Source organism: Musa acuminata, chromosome BXJ1-3, assembly GCF_036884655.1.
Source record: "Musa acuminata AAA Group cultivar baxijiao chromosome BXJ1-3, Cavendish_Baxijiao_AAA, whole genome shotgun sequence".
Lineage (NCBI taxonomy): Eukaryota > Viridiplantae > Streptophyta > Magnoliopsida > Zingiberales > Musaceae > Musa > Musa acuminata.
In genome coordinates, this window is record NC_088329.1 from 26,241,683 (window position 1) to 26,258,983 (window position 17,301).

The following is a 17,301-nucleotide window of genomic DNA, read 5'->3' on the forward strand; positions in this document are numbered from 1 at the left end:
TAAATGCTTAAAATTTTAATGTCTTCGCATCATGTATGATATGCCCAAAATGATGTATTATGAATGCTTTAGTATCATGTATGATATGCCCAAAATGATGTATCATGAATGCTTTAGTATCATATATGATATGCCCAAAATAATGTATCATGAATGCTTTAGTATCATGTATGTTATGCCCAAAATAAACACATGATAACTGTGGATAGACAGGTTTGATGGATTAGATCCCTTTGTACCGCATGAGGACCTTAGCGTAGTGGCCTAGTACGTCCATAATCGATGAGTTGAGTGAATTATTATGGAGATGATAATTCACTATATCAGGAGTTTTGAGTCAGAAGGAGTTCTGACATGATTGACTTATAGCCAGCTCGGTATCGTGCCCAAAGGGTCATACACATATGGTGGATGTTGCGATGAGTAGAGGTACGAATATGAGATATTTGTTGAGTCCTTAGTTTGGATCCTATAGATAAGATCTAATTGGATAAATGGATAGAAATCTAATTGGATAAGTGGATAAGATCCAATTGGATAATTGGATAGAGATCCAATGAGGATAGGATCCATCAAGGGTTAAGCTGCTTGTACCTCTATAAATAGGAGGAGCCTCATGGTTTATAGGCTAGAACATCTGATGGTCTCCCTTCCTATTCTCCTCAATCTCCTCTCCTCCTTGGCTCCAATATCTTCGTGATACACGTGGAGTGGGAGATCCTACAGTGATCCGAGGAGTGTCATCGCTACGTTCGTTGTGTGGATCACCGCTAGAGAGGAGTATGTGAGTTCTCCTTTGTCCATTCCATTAGATCTGGAAATTTCGAGGATATATGATCTCCCCAAGTAACACTTCTAACATGATACGTACAGTTTTTCGATTTTACGATTTTCTCGCGCATTAATTGTCGCATTCTTATTGCGTTACACGTAGTTTTTAGATTCGAAAGACGTATTGTCTTGTTGTTTTTAAAACGGTTCTTCAATGTCAAATTTGTTGACATAAATGAAAGAAACTAGGACGGCAATTGTTGTTAATCGGTGGATCGACCAAAGGCGGTGTGTGCACAAAAGTTGCAGAGGAGTTGCTTGCCCACCGAGGTAGCATTCGCCCGTAAGGGTGTAGCCCACTAGCATGCGCGTTAGCCGCATGTAGGCAGAGGCGACACCTGCTGGCGGTCGTCGGCCCTCAAAGGTAGCGCCTGCATGCAAGGTGGCGCTTGTTGGCAACCATCAACCCGCAAAGGCAACGCTTCCAAGTAGGGCGGCAACTGCTCGCGGGCTATCTACCTTGCGTGCAAAAGGCAACCGCTTGCGCATGAGGCGATTGTGCAAGGCGGCCACTGCCCTCGCAAGAGGCGGCGCTACAAAGGCAACCGCTTGCATGCGAGGCGATTGCGCAATGTGGTAGTCGCCTATCGCGTGGCAGCGCCACACTACCACCTGCTAAGCGGTAGCCGCAAGGGGTTGCGGCATGCCTGTATAGGGTCGGCAATAGGGAGGCGATGACCGCAAGGAGTTGTTGCCATTGTAAAAGAGATTAGGGCAATTATGGGTAAAAGGATAAGTTTGCTCCTCAGAATTCGAAAATTTTTTGGTTCTATCCTTTTGCCCAAATTATAAAAATGCCATTCATAATTTAGAAAAATTCATGCATGTCCTCAATTTCATAAAATATTAGTTAATTAAAAATTTTAATTAACTATTATTATTTATCTAGTAATTCTACATGATGATATATACATATGATATATGATGTGAGAAGATGATCATAGACTGTGTGATGTGCATATATGATTATTATTGGGGCCTGTGAGCATCTATTTTTTCGTTCATTGCTGGGCCTGCATGCTTATAATTATATTGTAATTACACGAGAGACGTGACGGAAGCTTGGAGGTGACCGCAGGACCCTCGAGGCTGATTTAGATGATCTCGACGCATGGAGAGGCGTCGAGGTGCCAAGAAATCCGACGATGACGAGGTGGATGATCACCAATGTCACGCCCCTCAAAATATCCATGATATTAAAAATTTTCATCACAAACTAATCCAGGATCCAAACTAACATTTGAGGACACTAAAAAACATTCTATCAAATTCATATCTATAAAACCTGCGCAGTTTATAAACATACAACACATTGCTCGATGATTCATAAAATCTGAACCCAACTCACCAAATTAATAACCACAACATAAATTCACAAGTGTGGGAGTCTATACAGTCACAAAACCAACGTTTACCATAAGTTCATATCGTTACACGAATTAAACTTAACATTCCAGAATCCTAAACATGAGAGGTCCTTTAAACTTATACAACATCCACAAGTTTAGATTCATCGTCAACATTTCATTTGATGCAGAGTGTACTTATACAACAAAAACATATATACTAATAAAGATCTGCCCAAAATCTTTTAGCTTTCCACTACCTCAGCCCAATCTTAACATTTAAGCAAGCGACAAGCTATCCTGAAAAATTTATACAACAACGGGGTGAGCATATAAAGCTCAGCAAGTGACTAACATATCCATGTCAAAATAGGACAATTTCCAAAGAGATAAAGTTTTAAAATGCAAGGCAGAATATAAGAATTCATAGACGTAATATCATTAGATGCAAAATCACAAATGACATTTTAATCAAACATATTTGGTTCATAACAGATGGAGCATAGAGTAATTGGAGCATATCAACAACGAATGAAACGTTTCGGAGCATATCAATAACAAATGAAACATTTCGGAGCTTATCAATGATGTATGAAATGTTCCGGAGCATATCAATGGCGTATGGAACATTTCGAAGCATATCAACAATGAATGAAACATTTCGGAGCTTATCAATGGCGTATGAAATGTTCCGGAGCATATCAACAGCATATGGAACATTTCGAAGCATATCAACAATGAATGAAACATTTCGGAGCTTATCAATGGCGTATGAAATGTTCCGGAGCATATCAATGGCGTATGGAACATTTCGAAGCATATCAATAGCAAATACTAAACAGAAGCTCAAACGTCGTCTTTGACGTTGCATTCATATCATTCTTATCCAAAGCATGTACAGAAACACAACCAAAGCTCTGGATATCATATCAAACATACAGAAGGTGTAGTGGGACCACAGACAGAATGTGATTCCTCCATTTCTGAATGACCACCAAACAAAAGTCTCCCACGTCTGGGAGCTCCATCCACCCACGTCTAGGTGAAGTCAGAGTTGGCCGGCAGAGCATCGCAGGCTCTATGCATAATTCCCTTTACCATTTCTGGCAAAGGTTCACATTATCCCACAACACCAGAGTACAAAAGGGCAGTATGAACAATAATTAGCATATATCGGAAGCACACGCGGAACAACAAACGTACATGTGCCTTTACGAGTCAATACGATACAAGCAACAATCTCTCACAAATGTGTTCAGATTTGGAATGAAATGAAAGTAAGAGTATATACGGATTCCAAGCAATCATATATAGCTCAATTCAAATAAGAAGGTTAGATGAATTCAATATCCAAAGGAATGAAACTAGAATAGGCACATATCGAAAGCAAACGCGGATCAATGGGATATACATGTGTCTATATGTGTCAATGCGATATAGCATAAGCATTACACAAAAGGATTCAAGAATGTAAATAATTTACAAACAAGATCAAACCAGAATTCAAGCACCAACATAAGCCTCAATTGAGCGAAAGGGACTAAATGAAATCTATTTCCAAACGAATGAAACAGAATACGCGAAATCGACCAAAGCTCGATTTCTGACGGAATTCAAGTGGCACATTGAACAAATACTTCAGATTATCAATTATGCTCGAATACCCTTAAGAAAGCTACTGTCGAAAGATATATCAATTTATTTTCTGATGAAATAAGTTTCATACAAATCAAGGTTTCCAACAAAGAGTTACCATTGATTTAGTGACCGAAGGTCAAAAAACTAAATCACTGTTTTGCAGAATCTATAATGCGGAATCAATAGATAGTTTCAAATGAAATCAGTTTGGTACAAATCAGAATTTCCAACAGGGACTTATAGGCATTTTAGTATCGAAAGGTCAAAAATTTTGATCCCTATTTTGCAGCATCCATAGGCTCAATTGAAACAGACGTTTGGGTAAGTATTCGGGGTCCAAAATTTTCAAAATTAGTGTCAAAAGGAAGGTATATGAGTCTACTTTCAAATAAACAAGGTCCTGCCTAAATCCATGTTTGGTGCTAAAAGTTATGGCTGAAACAATGTATAGGGGTCAGTTTACCGAAAAATTTCAGATCCATGATTTTTGTATCTAACAAGAGAAATATCAGGTTCTAGGCTGAAATCTTTCGAATAATTCAGAATAAATATGAGATCAAAGACTAATAATTCTGTAGGATGGGATTAGAACACTTGCCTTTGAGAATTATGACCCTAAATGAGAAGATTTGAGCAAGAAACTTCAAAGCCCCAAATTTTTTTTTTCTTCTTCTTCCCCCTTTTTCTTCTCTTTTTCTTTCTTTCTTTCTCCTGTTCTTCCACGCAGCTGCCTTCTTTGGTTCCTTATGAACGAAGGCAGAGAGGCTTAAACGGTGGGATTTGTATTTTTGTGCATTTTACAGTTTAGTTCTTGTATTATTATATTTACGATTAGGTCCTCAGGGTTTACATAAAGGTCCTCAGATTTTTTTTTTCTTTTTGAACAAATCCCCCAAATCTTATTAATAAGTTCTCAGATTCATATTTTGGCCAAATTTAAAATAGATACTTATATTACAATTAGAAACTTATACGAAAATTCAGAAATAAGGGATGTTACACTCTCCCCCATTTGTATCATCCATTTTTCTACCACTAACGAAATTAGGTTCACCACGCTTTCGCTGTGCTACTCTGATTTGATATACCTGATCAACCCTTTCATCCCACTTAATTAATCAGAAACAATTGAAATAGGAGGACCAAATTGCCTCATCATCCTAGATTCCTAAAATACATGAAAGAAAATTTCCACCAATCACTATAGTTCACTAGACCTCAATATATTTTGCACGTCAACATATCAAATATTTTAGTGATATTCAAACCATGCTCTGATACTACCTCTGTCACGCCCCTCAAAATATCTCTGATATTAAAAATTTTTATCACAAACTAATCCAGGATCCAAACTAACATTTGAGGACACTAAAAAACATTCTATCAAATTCATATCGATAAAACCTGCGCAATTTATAAACATACAACACATTGCTCGATGATTCATAAAATCTGAACCCAACTCATCAAATTAATAACCACAACATAAATTCACAAGTGTGGGAGTCTATACAGTCACAAAACCAACGTTTACCATAAGTTCATATCGTTACACGAATTAAACTTAACATTCCAGAATCCTAAACATGAGAGGTCCTTTAAACTTATACAACATCCACAAGTTTAGATTCATCGTCAACATTTCATTAGATGCAGAGTGTACTTATACAACAAAAACATATATACTAATAAAGATCTGTTCAAAATCTTTTAGCTTTCCACTACCTCAGCCCAATCTTAACATTTAAGCAAGCGACACGCTATCCTGAAAAATTGATACAACAACAGGGTGAGCATATAAAGCTCAGCAAGTGACTAACATATCCATGTCAAAATAGGACAATTTTCAAAGAGATAAAGTTTTAAAATGCAAGGCAGAATATAAGAATTCATAGACGTAATATCATTAGATGCAAAATCACAAATGACATTTTAATCAAATATATTTGTTTCATAACAGATGGAGCATAGAGTAATTGGAGCATATCAACAACGAATGAAACGTTTCGGAGCATATCAATAACAAATGAAACATTTCGGAGCTTATCAATGACGTATGAAATGTTCCGGAGCATATCAATGGCGTATGGAACATTTCGTAGCATATCAACAATGAATGAAACATTTCGGGGCTTATCAATGGTGTATGAAATGTTCCGGAGCATATCAACAGCATATGGAACATTTCGAAGCATATCAACAATGAATGAAACATTTCGGAGCTTATCAATGGCGTATGAAATGTTCCGGCGCATATCAATGGCGTATGGAACATTTCGAAGCATATCAATAACAAATACTAAACAGAAGCTCAAACGTCGTCTTTGACGTTGCATTCATATCATTTTTATCCAAAGCATGTACAGAAACACAACCAAAGCTCTGGATATCGTATCAAACATACAGAAGGTGTAGTGGGACCACAGACAGAATGTGATTCATCCATTTCTGAATGACCACCAGACAAAAGTCTCCCACGTTTGGGAGCTCCATCCACCCACATCTAGGTGAAGTCAGAGTGGGCCGACAGAGCATCGCAGGCTCTATGCTTAACTCCCTTTACCATTTATGGCAAAGGTTCACATTATCCCACAACACCAGAGTACAAAAGGGCAGTATGAACAATAATTAGCATATATCGGAAGCATACGTGGAACAACAAACGTACATGTGCCTTTACGAGTCAATACGATGCAAGCAACAATCTCTCACAAATGTGTTCAGATTTGGAATGAAATGAAAGTAAGAGTATATACGGATTCCAAGCAATCATATATAGCTCAATTCAAATAAGAAGGTTAGATGAATTCAATATCCAAAGGAATGAAACTAGAATAGGCACATATCGAAAGCAAACACGGATCAATGGGATATACATGTGTCTATATGTGTCAATGCGATATAGCATAAGCATTACACAAAAGGATTCAAGAATGTAAATAATTTATAGACAAGATCAAACCAGAATTCAAGCACCAACATAAGCCTCAATTGAGCGAAAGGGACTGAATGGAATCTATTTCCAAACGAATGAAACAGAATATGCGAAATCGACCAAAGCTCGATTTCTGATAGAATTCAAGTGACACATTGAACAAATACTTCAGATTATCAATTATGCTCCAATACCCTTAAGAAAGCTACTGTCGAAAGATATATCAATCTATTTTCTGATGAAATAAGTTTCATACGAATCAAGGTTTCCAACAAATGTTACCATTGATTTAGTGACCGAAGGTCAAAAAACTAAATCACTGTTTTGCAGAATCCATAATGCGGAATCAATAGATAGCAGAATAGGCATTTGAGTTCTAAAATTTTCAATCTATATATCAAAAGAAAGGTTTACAAGTCTAGTTTCAAATTATATTAGTTTGGTACAAATCAGAATTTCCAACAGGGACTTATAGGCATTTTAGTATCGAAAGGTCAAAAATTTTGATCCCTATTTTGCAGCATCCATAGGCTCAATTGAAACAGACGTTTGGGTAAGTATTCGGAGTCCAAAATTTTCAAAATCAGTGTCAAAAGGAAGGTATATGAGTCTACTTTCAAATAAACAAGGTCCTGCCTAAATCCATATTTGGTGCTAAAAGTTATGGCTGAAACAATGTATAGGGGTCAGTTTACCGAAAAATTTCAGATCCATGATTTTTGTATCTAACAAGAGAAATATCAGGTTCTAGGCTGAAATCTTTCGAATAATTCAGAATAAATATGAGATCAAAGACTAATAATTCTGTAGGACGGGATTAGAACACTTGCCTTTGAGAATTATGACCATAAATGAGAAGATTTGAGCAAGAAACCTCAAAGCCCCAAATTTTTTTTTTCTTCTTCTTCCCCCTTTTTCTTCTCTTTTTCTTTCTTTCTTTCTCCTGTTCTTCCACGCAGCTGCCTTCTCTGGTTCCTTATGAACGAAGGTAGAGAGGCTTAAACGGTGGGATTTGTATTTTTGTGCATTTTGCTGTTTAGTCCTTGTATTATTATATTTACGATTAGGTCCTCAGGGTTTACATATAGGTCCTCAGATTTTTTTTTTCTTTTTGAACAAATCCCCCAAATCCTATTAATAAGTTTTCAGATTCATATTTTGGCCAAATTTAAAATAGATACTTATATTACAACTAGAAACTTATACGAAAATTCAGAAATGAGGGATGTTACACTCTCCCCCCCTTAAAAGAAAAATTTAGTCCTCTAAATTTATCATACCTCTATCGATGAAAAGATTGGGGTACACCTTTTTCATTTCCTCCTCAAGGTCCCAGGTTGTTTTCTCTCTAGAATGATGTCTCCAAATTACTTGAACCAGAGGGAAGACCCGATTCCTTAGGATCTTTACCTTCTTATCAACAATCTAAGTGGGCTCTTCCACATAAGATAAATCTTTATCGATCTCCATCAGCTCATACTTAATGATATGAGAAGGATCAGGTATATACTCTCTAATCATCGAAACATGAAATATATTATAGATAAAATACAACGATGGTGGTAAGGCAATCCTGTAAGCGACAGAACCAACCCAATCTTGGGCTTAACTTTCCTTTAGGATTTGGTTCTTGATATCTGGTTCATTAGGTACACATACTCTATCCCCAAATCTCAATAGGCCATCCTTTGAAACTTAAAATTTTGGCTTCAATTCCTTTTCTACTTCATTCCTCAAGTAGATTAAACGTGGATCTCGTAATTGTCCTTTCTTAATTTGTTGAATAAGATCAGATTGCACCTGAATGGAGGCCATCAGTATCATTGAGTCTTGCTCTTTCCTCATAGCATTCAAATCAAAATTTTCTTCTAATAATTTTTATTGCTTCACGACCAGACTAGCCTTAAAACATGTAGATTTTCTACTAAGAGCATCAGCTACCACATTGGCTTTGCCCGGGTGATAATGGATGACACAATCATAATCCTTTAGAAGTTCTATCCATCTTCGCTACCTCATGTTTAAGTCTTTCTGAGTGAAAATATATTTCAAACTTTTGTGATCAGTCAAAATTTCAAATTGCCGACCATACAAATAATGTCTCCAAATCTTTAGAGCAAAAACAATTGCTGCCAATTCCAAATCATGAGTTGGATAATTCAGTTCATAACCTTTTAGTTGTCTAGAAGCATAAGCAATCACTCTCCCTTCCTGCATTAAAACACATCCGAGGCCCTTTCTTGAAGCATCAATATAAACTACAAATCCCTCACTACCACTTGGAATAGTGAGAATAGGAGCACTAGTCAATCTTCTTTTTAACTCTTGAAAACTTTGCTCACAATCATCACCCCATACAAATTTCACATTCTTTTTAGTGAGTTTGGTGAGAGGTTGAGCGATTCGAGAAAATCCCTCCACAAATCTCCTGTAATAACCTGCCATGCCCAAGAAGCTTCTAATTTCTATTACATTTGTTGGTACTTCCCATTCAACTACAGCTTCTATTTTCTTTGGATCAACAGATATACCCTTCCGTGAAATCACATGGCCTAAGAAAGCAACTTCATTAGGTACATTAGGTACTTGATATCTGGTTTATTAGGTACACATACTCTATCCCCAAATCTCAATAGGCCATCCTTTGAAACTTGAAATTTTGGCTTCAATTCCTTTTCTACTTCATTCCTCAAGTAGATTAAACGTGGATCTCGTAATTATCCTTTCTTAATTTGTTGAATAAGATCAGATTGCACCTGAATGGAGGCCATCAGTATCATTGAGTCTTGCTCTTTCCTCATAGCATTCAAATCAAAATTTTCTTCTAATAACTTTCATTGCTTCACGACCAGACTAGCAATAAAATATGTAGATTTTCTACTAAGAGCATCAGCTACCACATTGGCTTTGCCCGGGTGATAATGGATGGCACAATCATAATCCTTGAGAAGTTCTATCCATCTTCGCTAACTCATGTTTAAGTCTTTCTGAGTGAAAATATATTTCAAACTCTTGTGATCAGTCAAAATTTCAAATTGCCGACCATACAAATAATGTCTCCAAATCTTTAGAGCAAAAACAATTGCTGCCAATTCCAAATCATGAGTTGGATAATTCAGTTCATAACCTTTTAGTTGTGTAGAAGCATAAGCAATCACTCTCCCTTCCTGCATTAAAACACATCCGAGGCCCTTTCTTGAAGCATCAGTATAAACTATAAATCCCTCACAACCACTTGGAATAATGAGAATAGGAGCACTAGTCAATCTTCTTTTTAACTCTTGAAAACTTTGCTCACAATCATCACCCCATACAAATTTCACATTCTTTTTAGTGAGTTTGGTGAGAGGTTGAGCAATTCGAGAAAATCCCTCCACAAATCTCCTGTAATAACCTGCCATGCCCAAGAAGCTTCTAATTTCTATTACATTTATTGGTACTTCCCATTCAACTATAGCTTCTATTTTCTTTGGATCAACAGATATACCCTTCCTTGAAATCACATGGCCTAAGAAAACAACTTCATTCAACCATAATTCACATTTGCTGAACTTTGCATACAACTTCTTTTCTCTTAGTATAGACAATACATTTCTCAAGTGTTCCTCATGCTCCTGATTACTCTTTGAATACACCAATATGTCATCAATAAATACAATTACATAGCCATCCAAGAGCGGTTGAAATATCCTATTCATTAGTTCCATAAAAGCTGCAGGGGCATTAGTCAAACCAAAAGGCATCACCAAAAATTCATAGTGACCATATCGAGTTCTGAAAACTGTTTTTGAAATATCCTCCTCCTTGATCTTCAACTGATAGCAACCTGACCTCAGGTCAATCTTAGAGAATACTTGTGCACCTTGTAGTTGATCAAACAAATCATCAATTCTGGGTATGGGTACTTGTTTTTGATGGTCACCTGATTCAACAATCTATAATCAATACAAAGCCTCAATGTTCCATCCTTCTTCTTCACTAATAGTACCGGAGCACCCCATGGAGATACGCTGGGTCGTATGAAACCCTTATCTAATAATTTTTGTAGTTGCTTCTTTAATTCCTCTAGCTCGAGTGGTGCCATTCTGTAGGGAGGCTTAGATATTGGGGTTATACTGGGGACCAGATCAATAGCAAATTCACCCTCTCTATCTAGAGGTAAACCAGGCAAGTCATCTGGGAATACATCAGGGAACTCTTTGACCTCTGAAATTTCATCTAGGCGGGTTTCCTGATTTGAATGCTCCTTTATACACACCTTATAACAAAAACAACCCTTCTGCATAAGATGATAAGCTTGAAGTGCTGATATCAAGCAAGAAGGCAAATCATGCCTAATGCCCTCAAAGTAAAATATAGGCTGACCTGGTATGCAGAAAGTAATTATTTTTTTTTTGTAACAATCAATACTAGCGTGATGAGAATATAACCAATCCATGCCGAGTATAATATCAAACTCCAAATCTTTATGAGAACTAAATCAGCAAAAAGTTCAAGTTCTCTAATAAAATCAGACAAGAGGACCAGATTCAAGTTCGTTATCAAAGAATCTCCAATGATTGTATTTTACATATACCACATAATGTAGTGGTCTAGGTTGAATACCCAAGTGATAAGCAATATGTTACAAATCAAATCGTAGATAGGACCCATGGTCAAACAAATATTTGCATTCTTTCATAAACATGCATAATACCTTCGATCACTAATTCTGAAGTTTTAGAATCATATTCAGGGATAGCATACATTCTGACATTGGCTGATGATTTAAGAGGCAGTGACTCTTTCTTCTTATTCAAAGGGCAGTCTTTTATTTTATGATCCAACTTTCTACAAGTAAATAGACTCCAGTCACCCAAAAACACAAATTTGTTTCATAATTTAACTTTCAATTCACATGTGATTGAATCTTTTGTGGTGACTTCCTTTTCAAATCCAAATGTCTTGACCCTCTTGTTATCACTTTCTGATTCATTTCTAATCATATTTTTATTGGTAAACTTATCCTTGTCATTCTTGCCATTGATCTACAAAAATTCTTTTCATTGGTCCCATTAATGATCAGCCTCTACTTCCAATATAAGGTGGCAAAAGAAATCTTTTAATCATTGAAACAATTTTGTACATCAAATATCTTTTCCATTCGCATCATCCATTTTTCTACCACTAACGAAATTAGGTTCACCACGCTTTTGCTGTGCTACTCTGATTTGATATACCTGATCAACCCTTTCATCCCACTTAATTAATCAGAAACAATTGAAATAGGAGGACCAAATTGCCTCATCATCTTGATTCCTAAAATACATGAAAGAAAATTTCCACCATTCACTATAGTTCACTAGACCTCAATATATTTTGCACGTCAACATATCAAATATTTTAGTGATCTTCAAACCATGCTCTGATACCACCTCTGTCACGCCCCTCAAAATATCCATGATATTAAAAATTTTCATCACAAACTAATCCAGGATCCAAACTAACATTTGAGGACACTAAAAAATATTCTATCAAATTCATATCTATAAAACCTGCGCAGTTTATAAACATACAACACATTGCTCGATGATTCATAAAATCTGAACCCAACTCACCAAATTAATAACCACAACATAAATTCACAAGTGTGGGAGTCTATACAGTCACAAAATCAACATTTACCATAAGTTCATAACGTTACACGAATTAAACTTAACATTCCAGAATCCTAAACATGAGAGGTCCTTTAAACTTATACAACATCCACAAGTTTAGATTCATCGTCAACATTTCATTAGATGCAGAGTGTACTTGTACAACAAAAACATATATACTAATAAAGATCTGCCCAAAATCTTTTAGCTTTCCATTGCCTCAGCCCAATCTTAACATTTAAGCTAGCGACAAGCTATCCTGAAAAATTTATACAACAACAGGGTGAGCATATAAAGCTCAGCAAGTGACTAACATATCCATGTCAAAATAGGACAATTTTCAAAGAGATAAAGTTTCAAAATGCAAGGCAGAATATAAGAATTCATAGACGTAATATCATTAGATGCAAAATCACAAATGACATTTTAATCAAACATATTTGGTTCATAACAGATGGAGCATAGAGTAATTGGAGCATATCAACAACGAATGAAACGTTTTGGAGCATATCAATAACAAATGAAACATTTCGGAGCTTATCAATGACGTATGAAATGTTCCGGAGCATATCAACGGCGTATGGAAAATTTCGAAGCATATCTACAATGAATGAAACATTTCGGAGCTTATCAATGGCGTATGAAATGTTCCGGAGCATATCAACAGCATATGGAACATTTCGAAGCATATCAACAATGAATGAAACATTTCGGAGCTTATCAATGGCGTATGAAATGTTCCGGAGCATATCAATGGCATATGGAACATTTCGAAGCATATCAATAACAAATACTAAACAGAAGCTCAAACGTCGTATTTGATGTTGCATTCATATCATTCTTATCCAAAGCATGTACAGAAACACAACCAAAGCTCTGGATATCATATCAAACATACAGAAGGTGTAGTGGGACCACAGACAGAATGTGATTCATCCATTTCTGAATGGCCACCAGACAAAAGTCTCCCACGTCTGGGAGCTCCATCCACCCACGTCTAGGTGAAGTCAAAGGGGGCCGGCAGAGCATCGCAGGCTCTATGCATAACTCCCTTTACCATTTCTGGCAAAGGTTCACATTATACCACAACACCAGAGTACAAAAGGGCAGTATGAACAATAATTAGCATATATCGGAAGCATACGCGGAACAACAAACGTACATGTGCCTATACAAGTCAATACGATGCAAGCAACAATCTCTCACAAATGTGTTCAGATTTGGAATGAAATGAAAGTAAGAGTATACACGGATTCCTGTAACATCCCTCATTTCCGAATTTTCGTATAAATTTCTAATGATAATGTAAGCATCTATTTTAAATTGACAAAAGAAATAGAGTATGAATCAGAGGTAACTTATTTTTAAGATTTGGGAGATCTGTTCAAAAAAAAAAGAAAGAATCTGAGGACCTATATGTAAAACCTAAGGACCTAATCGTGAATATGATAAAAACAAGGACTAAACTGCAAAACGTACAAAATGACAAATTCCACCGTTTAAGCCTCTCTGCCTTCTTTCTTAAGGAAGCAGAGAAGGCAGCTCGTGGGTGATCAGGGAAAGAAAGAAAGAAGAAGAAGAAGAAGAAGAAGAAGTAGAAGAAGAAGAAGAAAAATTGGGGTTTTTAGGGTTCTTGCTTTAACCTTTTCACTTCGGGTCAAAATTCTCAAAGAAAGTGTTCTAACCCCATCCTACAGAATTTTTAGTCTCTGTTTTTATGTTGATTCAAAATAAATTGATGGATTCTGAAGTTTTTTCGGTAAACTGACCCCTATACACTGTTTCAGCTATGAGTTTTAGTACAAAATGTGAATTCGGGCAGGAACTATTTTGTTTGAAATTAGACTCTTATATCTTCCTTTTGACACTAATTTTGTAGATTTTGGACACCGAATACTTACCCAAACATCTATTTCAAATGAGTCTATAGACGTTGTAAAATAGGGTTCAAGATTTCTGACCTGTCGATACTAAAATGCCTATAACTCCCTGTTGAAAATTCTGATTTGTACCAAACTGATTTTATTTGAAACTAGACTGGAAAATCTTTCTTTTGACATATAGTTTGAAAATTTTGGAATTCAATTGCCTACCCTATTATCTGTTGAATCCGACCCTATAAATTCTGCAAAACAGTGATTGTGTTTTTGACCTTGTGTTACCAAATCAAAGGTAACTCCGTGTTGGGAACCCTGTTTCATATGAAATTTGTTCCATCAGAATATAGATTGATATATGGTTCGAGCATAGCTTTCTTATGAGTATTGGAGCATAATTGATATTCTGAAGTATTTGTTTGATGTGCCATTGGAATTCTGTCCGAAATCGAGCTTTGGTCGATTTCGCGTATTCTGTTCCGTTCCTTTGGATATTTGAATTTGTCTAACCTTCTTATTGGAATTGAGCTAAATATGATTGCTTGGAATCCCTATACACTCTTGTTTTCATTTCATTCCAAATCTGAATACATTTGTGAGAGATTTGTTCTTTGTTTTTTATTGTCTCGAAAAGGCACATGCACGTTTTGTTGTTCCGCGTGTGCTTCCGATATATGCTACTTATTGTTAAAACTGCCCTCTTGTACTCTGGTGTGTGGGATTGTTTGGACCTTTGCCAGAAATGGTAAAGGGTATGCGCTTATTGCCCGCTCTGTGGGGTCCCGCTCTGTGGGATATTCTGGACTTTTGCCAGAAATGGTAAAAGGTATGTGCTTAGAGCCTGCGATGCTATGCCGGCCCCCTCTGACTTCACCTAGACGTGGGTGGATGGAGCTCCTAGACGTGGGAGACTTTTGTCAGGTGGTCATTCAGAAATGGATGAATAACATTCTGACTGAGATCCTACTACACCTTCTATATGTTTGATATAACATCCAGAGTTTTGGTGAGTTGTTTCTATTCATGCTCTGGATAAGAATGATATGATTGCAACGTCAAGGACGACGTTTGAGCTTCTGTACGATATTTATTTTTGATATGCTCTGAAATGCTTCATTCACTGATGATTTTGCTTCAAAATGTTCCATATGTCGTTGATATGCTTCGGAACATTTTATATGCCATTGATAAGCTCCGATATGTTTCTTTTGTTTCTGATATGCTCCAATCACTCTATGCCCCATCTGTTAGGAACCTAATATGTAAGATTGAAAGGACAATTGTATTTCTGCTCCTAATGATATTATGTCTATGAAATCGTATATTCTGCCTTGTATTTTGAAACTGTATCTCTTTGGAAATTGTACTATTTTGATATGGATATGTTAGTCACTTGCTGAGCTCTTTATGCTCACCCCGTTTGTTGATAAATTTTTCAGGATAGCGTATTGCTTGCTTAAATGTTAAGATTGGGCAGAGGCGGTGGAAAGTTTAGAAGATTTTGGGCAGATCTTTGTTGGCATATGTGTATTTGTTGAATAAGATACTCTGCATCTTATGAAATGTGACGATGAATCTAAACTTGTGGATTTTGTGTAAGATAAAGGATCCCTCATGTATAGGATTTTGGAATGTTAAGTTAAATTCATGTAATGATATGATCTTATGGTAATCGTTGGTTTGGTGACTGCATAGACTTCCCCACTGGTGAATTTATGTTGTGGTTATTATTTTGATGAGTTGGGTTCAGATTGTATGAATTATCGAGTGATGTGTGGTATGTTTATGAATTGCACAGGGTTATGAATTTATAGTCTATAGAGGTGAAATTTTGATCTGAATGTTTTCTTAGTGACCTCAAATGTGTGTTTGGATCCTAGGTTAGTTATGATGAAAATTTTAAATATTGTCGATATTTTGAGGGGCGAGACAGAGGTGGTATCAGAGCATGATTTGAGAATCACTAAGAATATCATCTTTTTTTTTATGTTTATTGACTATCAATTAGAGATTGATCAAAGAAAATGTTCTTTTGATGTTTTAGGAAGCAAGGATGACGAGATCATCTGGTTCTCCTATTGCATCTACTACTGATCAATTGAGTGGTATCATGCGGACTTTGGAGACTATGGCACAAGTGATGCAACAACAACAACCTGTCCAACAAGGAAGTAATGATGGAACAGAGACATCAAACCAGACGGGGTTGGGAATTGGACAGTTTAAGAAGCTTAGTCCTCCCAGTTTTAGTGGTGAGTCTGATCCAATGGTGGCAGAACGATGGATGATGCAGATAGAGAAAATATTTGATGCTTTAAATTACCCTGATGATCGAAAGGTTTTTCTTGCCACCTTTATGCTGGAAGGAGAAGCTGAACACTGGTGGAGAATGATTAAGAGGATGTCTGAAATTAAACATGAGCCAATGACATGGAAGTTATTCCAAGAAAAGTTTAACGATAAATATTTTCCAGATTGTATGAGAGAGCAAAAAGAATTGGAGTTCTTGAATCTTATCCAGAGAAGTATGACGGTTACAAAGTATGAATCTAAATTCACTGAGCTCTCCAGGTTTGCCACACATATGACTGATGATGAATCTAGAAAAGCAAGAAGGTTTGAAAGGGGATTACGGCCAGCAATAAGAAGCCGAATGTCAGCTTTAAAATTACAAACATATGCTGATACGGTAGAAAGAGCTTTGAAAATTGAAAGAGACATGGAGGAAATTCAAGAAATCATTGGCAAGAACAAAAGGGACAAATTTACTGGCAAAAGCAGGAGAGAAAATGAATATGAAGTTAGTAACAAGAGGTTTAAGACATTTGGATTTGAGAAAAGGAAACCATTGTGGAGGACTCAGTTATGTGCAAAATGTGGATTAAATCATGAAACAAGTCAGTGTTTTCGGGTGACTGGAGCATGTTTTGGTTGTGGAAAGCTAGATCATCAATTAAGAGATTGCCCACTGAAAAGGAAGAAAGAGCCACTGTCTCCTAGACCCTCAGCCCATGCTAGAGTGTACGCTATCACTGAAC

General features: G+C 36.6%; 1 protein-coding gene across 1 annotated transcript in view; it reads left to right on the forward strand.

The window, feature by feature from the left end:
* The window catches only part of LOC135585719 (uncharacterized), a 45,665-nt gene extending 29,878 nt beyond the window's left edge, over positions 1-15,787 (forward strand). The window contains exon 11 of the transcript XR_010491614.1: positions 15,703-15,787. The gene's annotated coding sequence lies outside the window, so the exon portion shown is untranslated. The remainder of the gene's footprint in view (positions 1-15,702) is intronic.
* Positions 15,788-17,301: the final 1,514 nt, after the last annotated feature.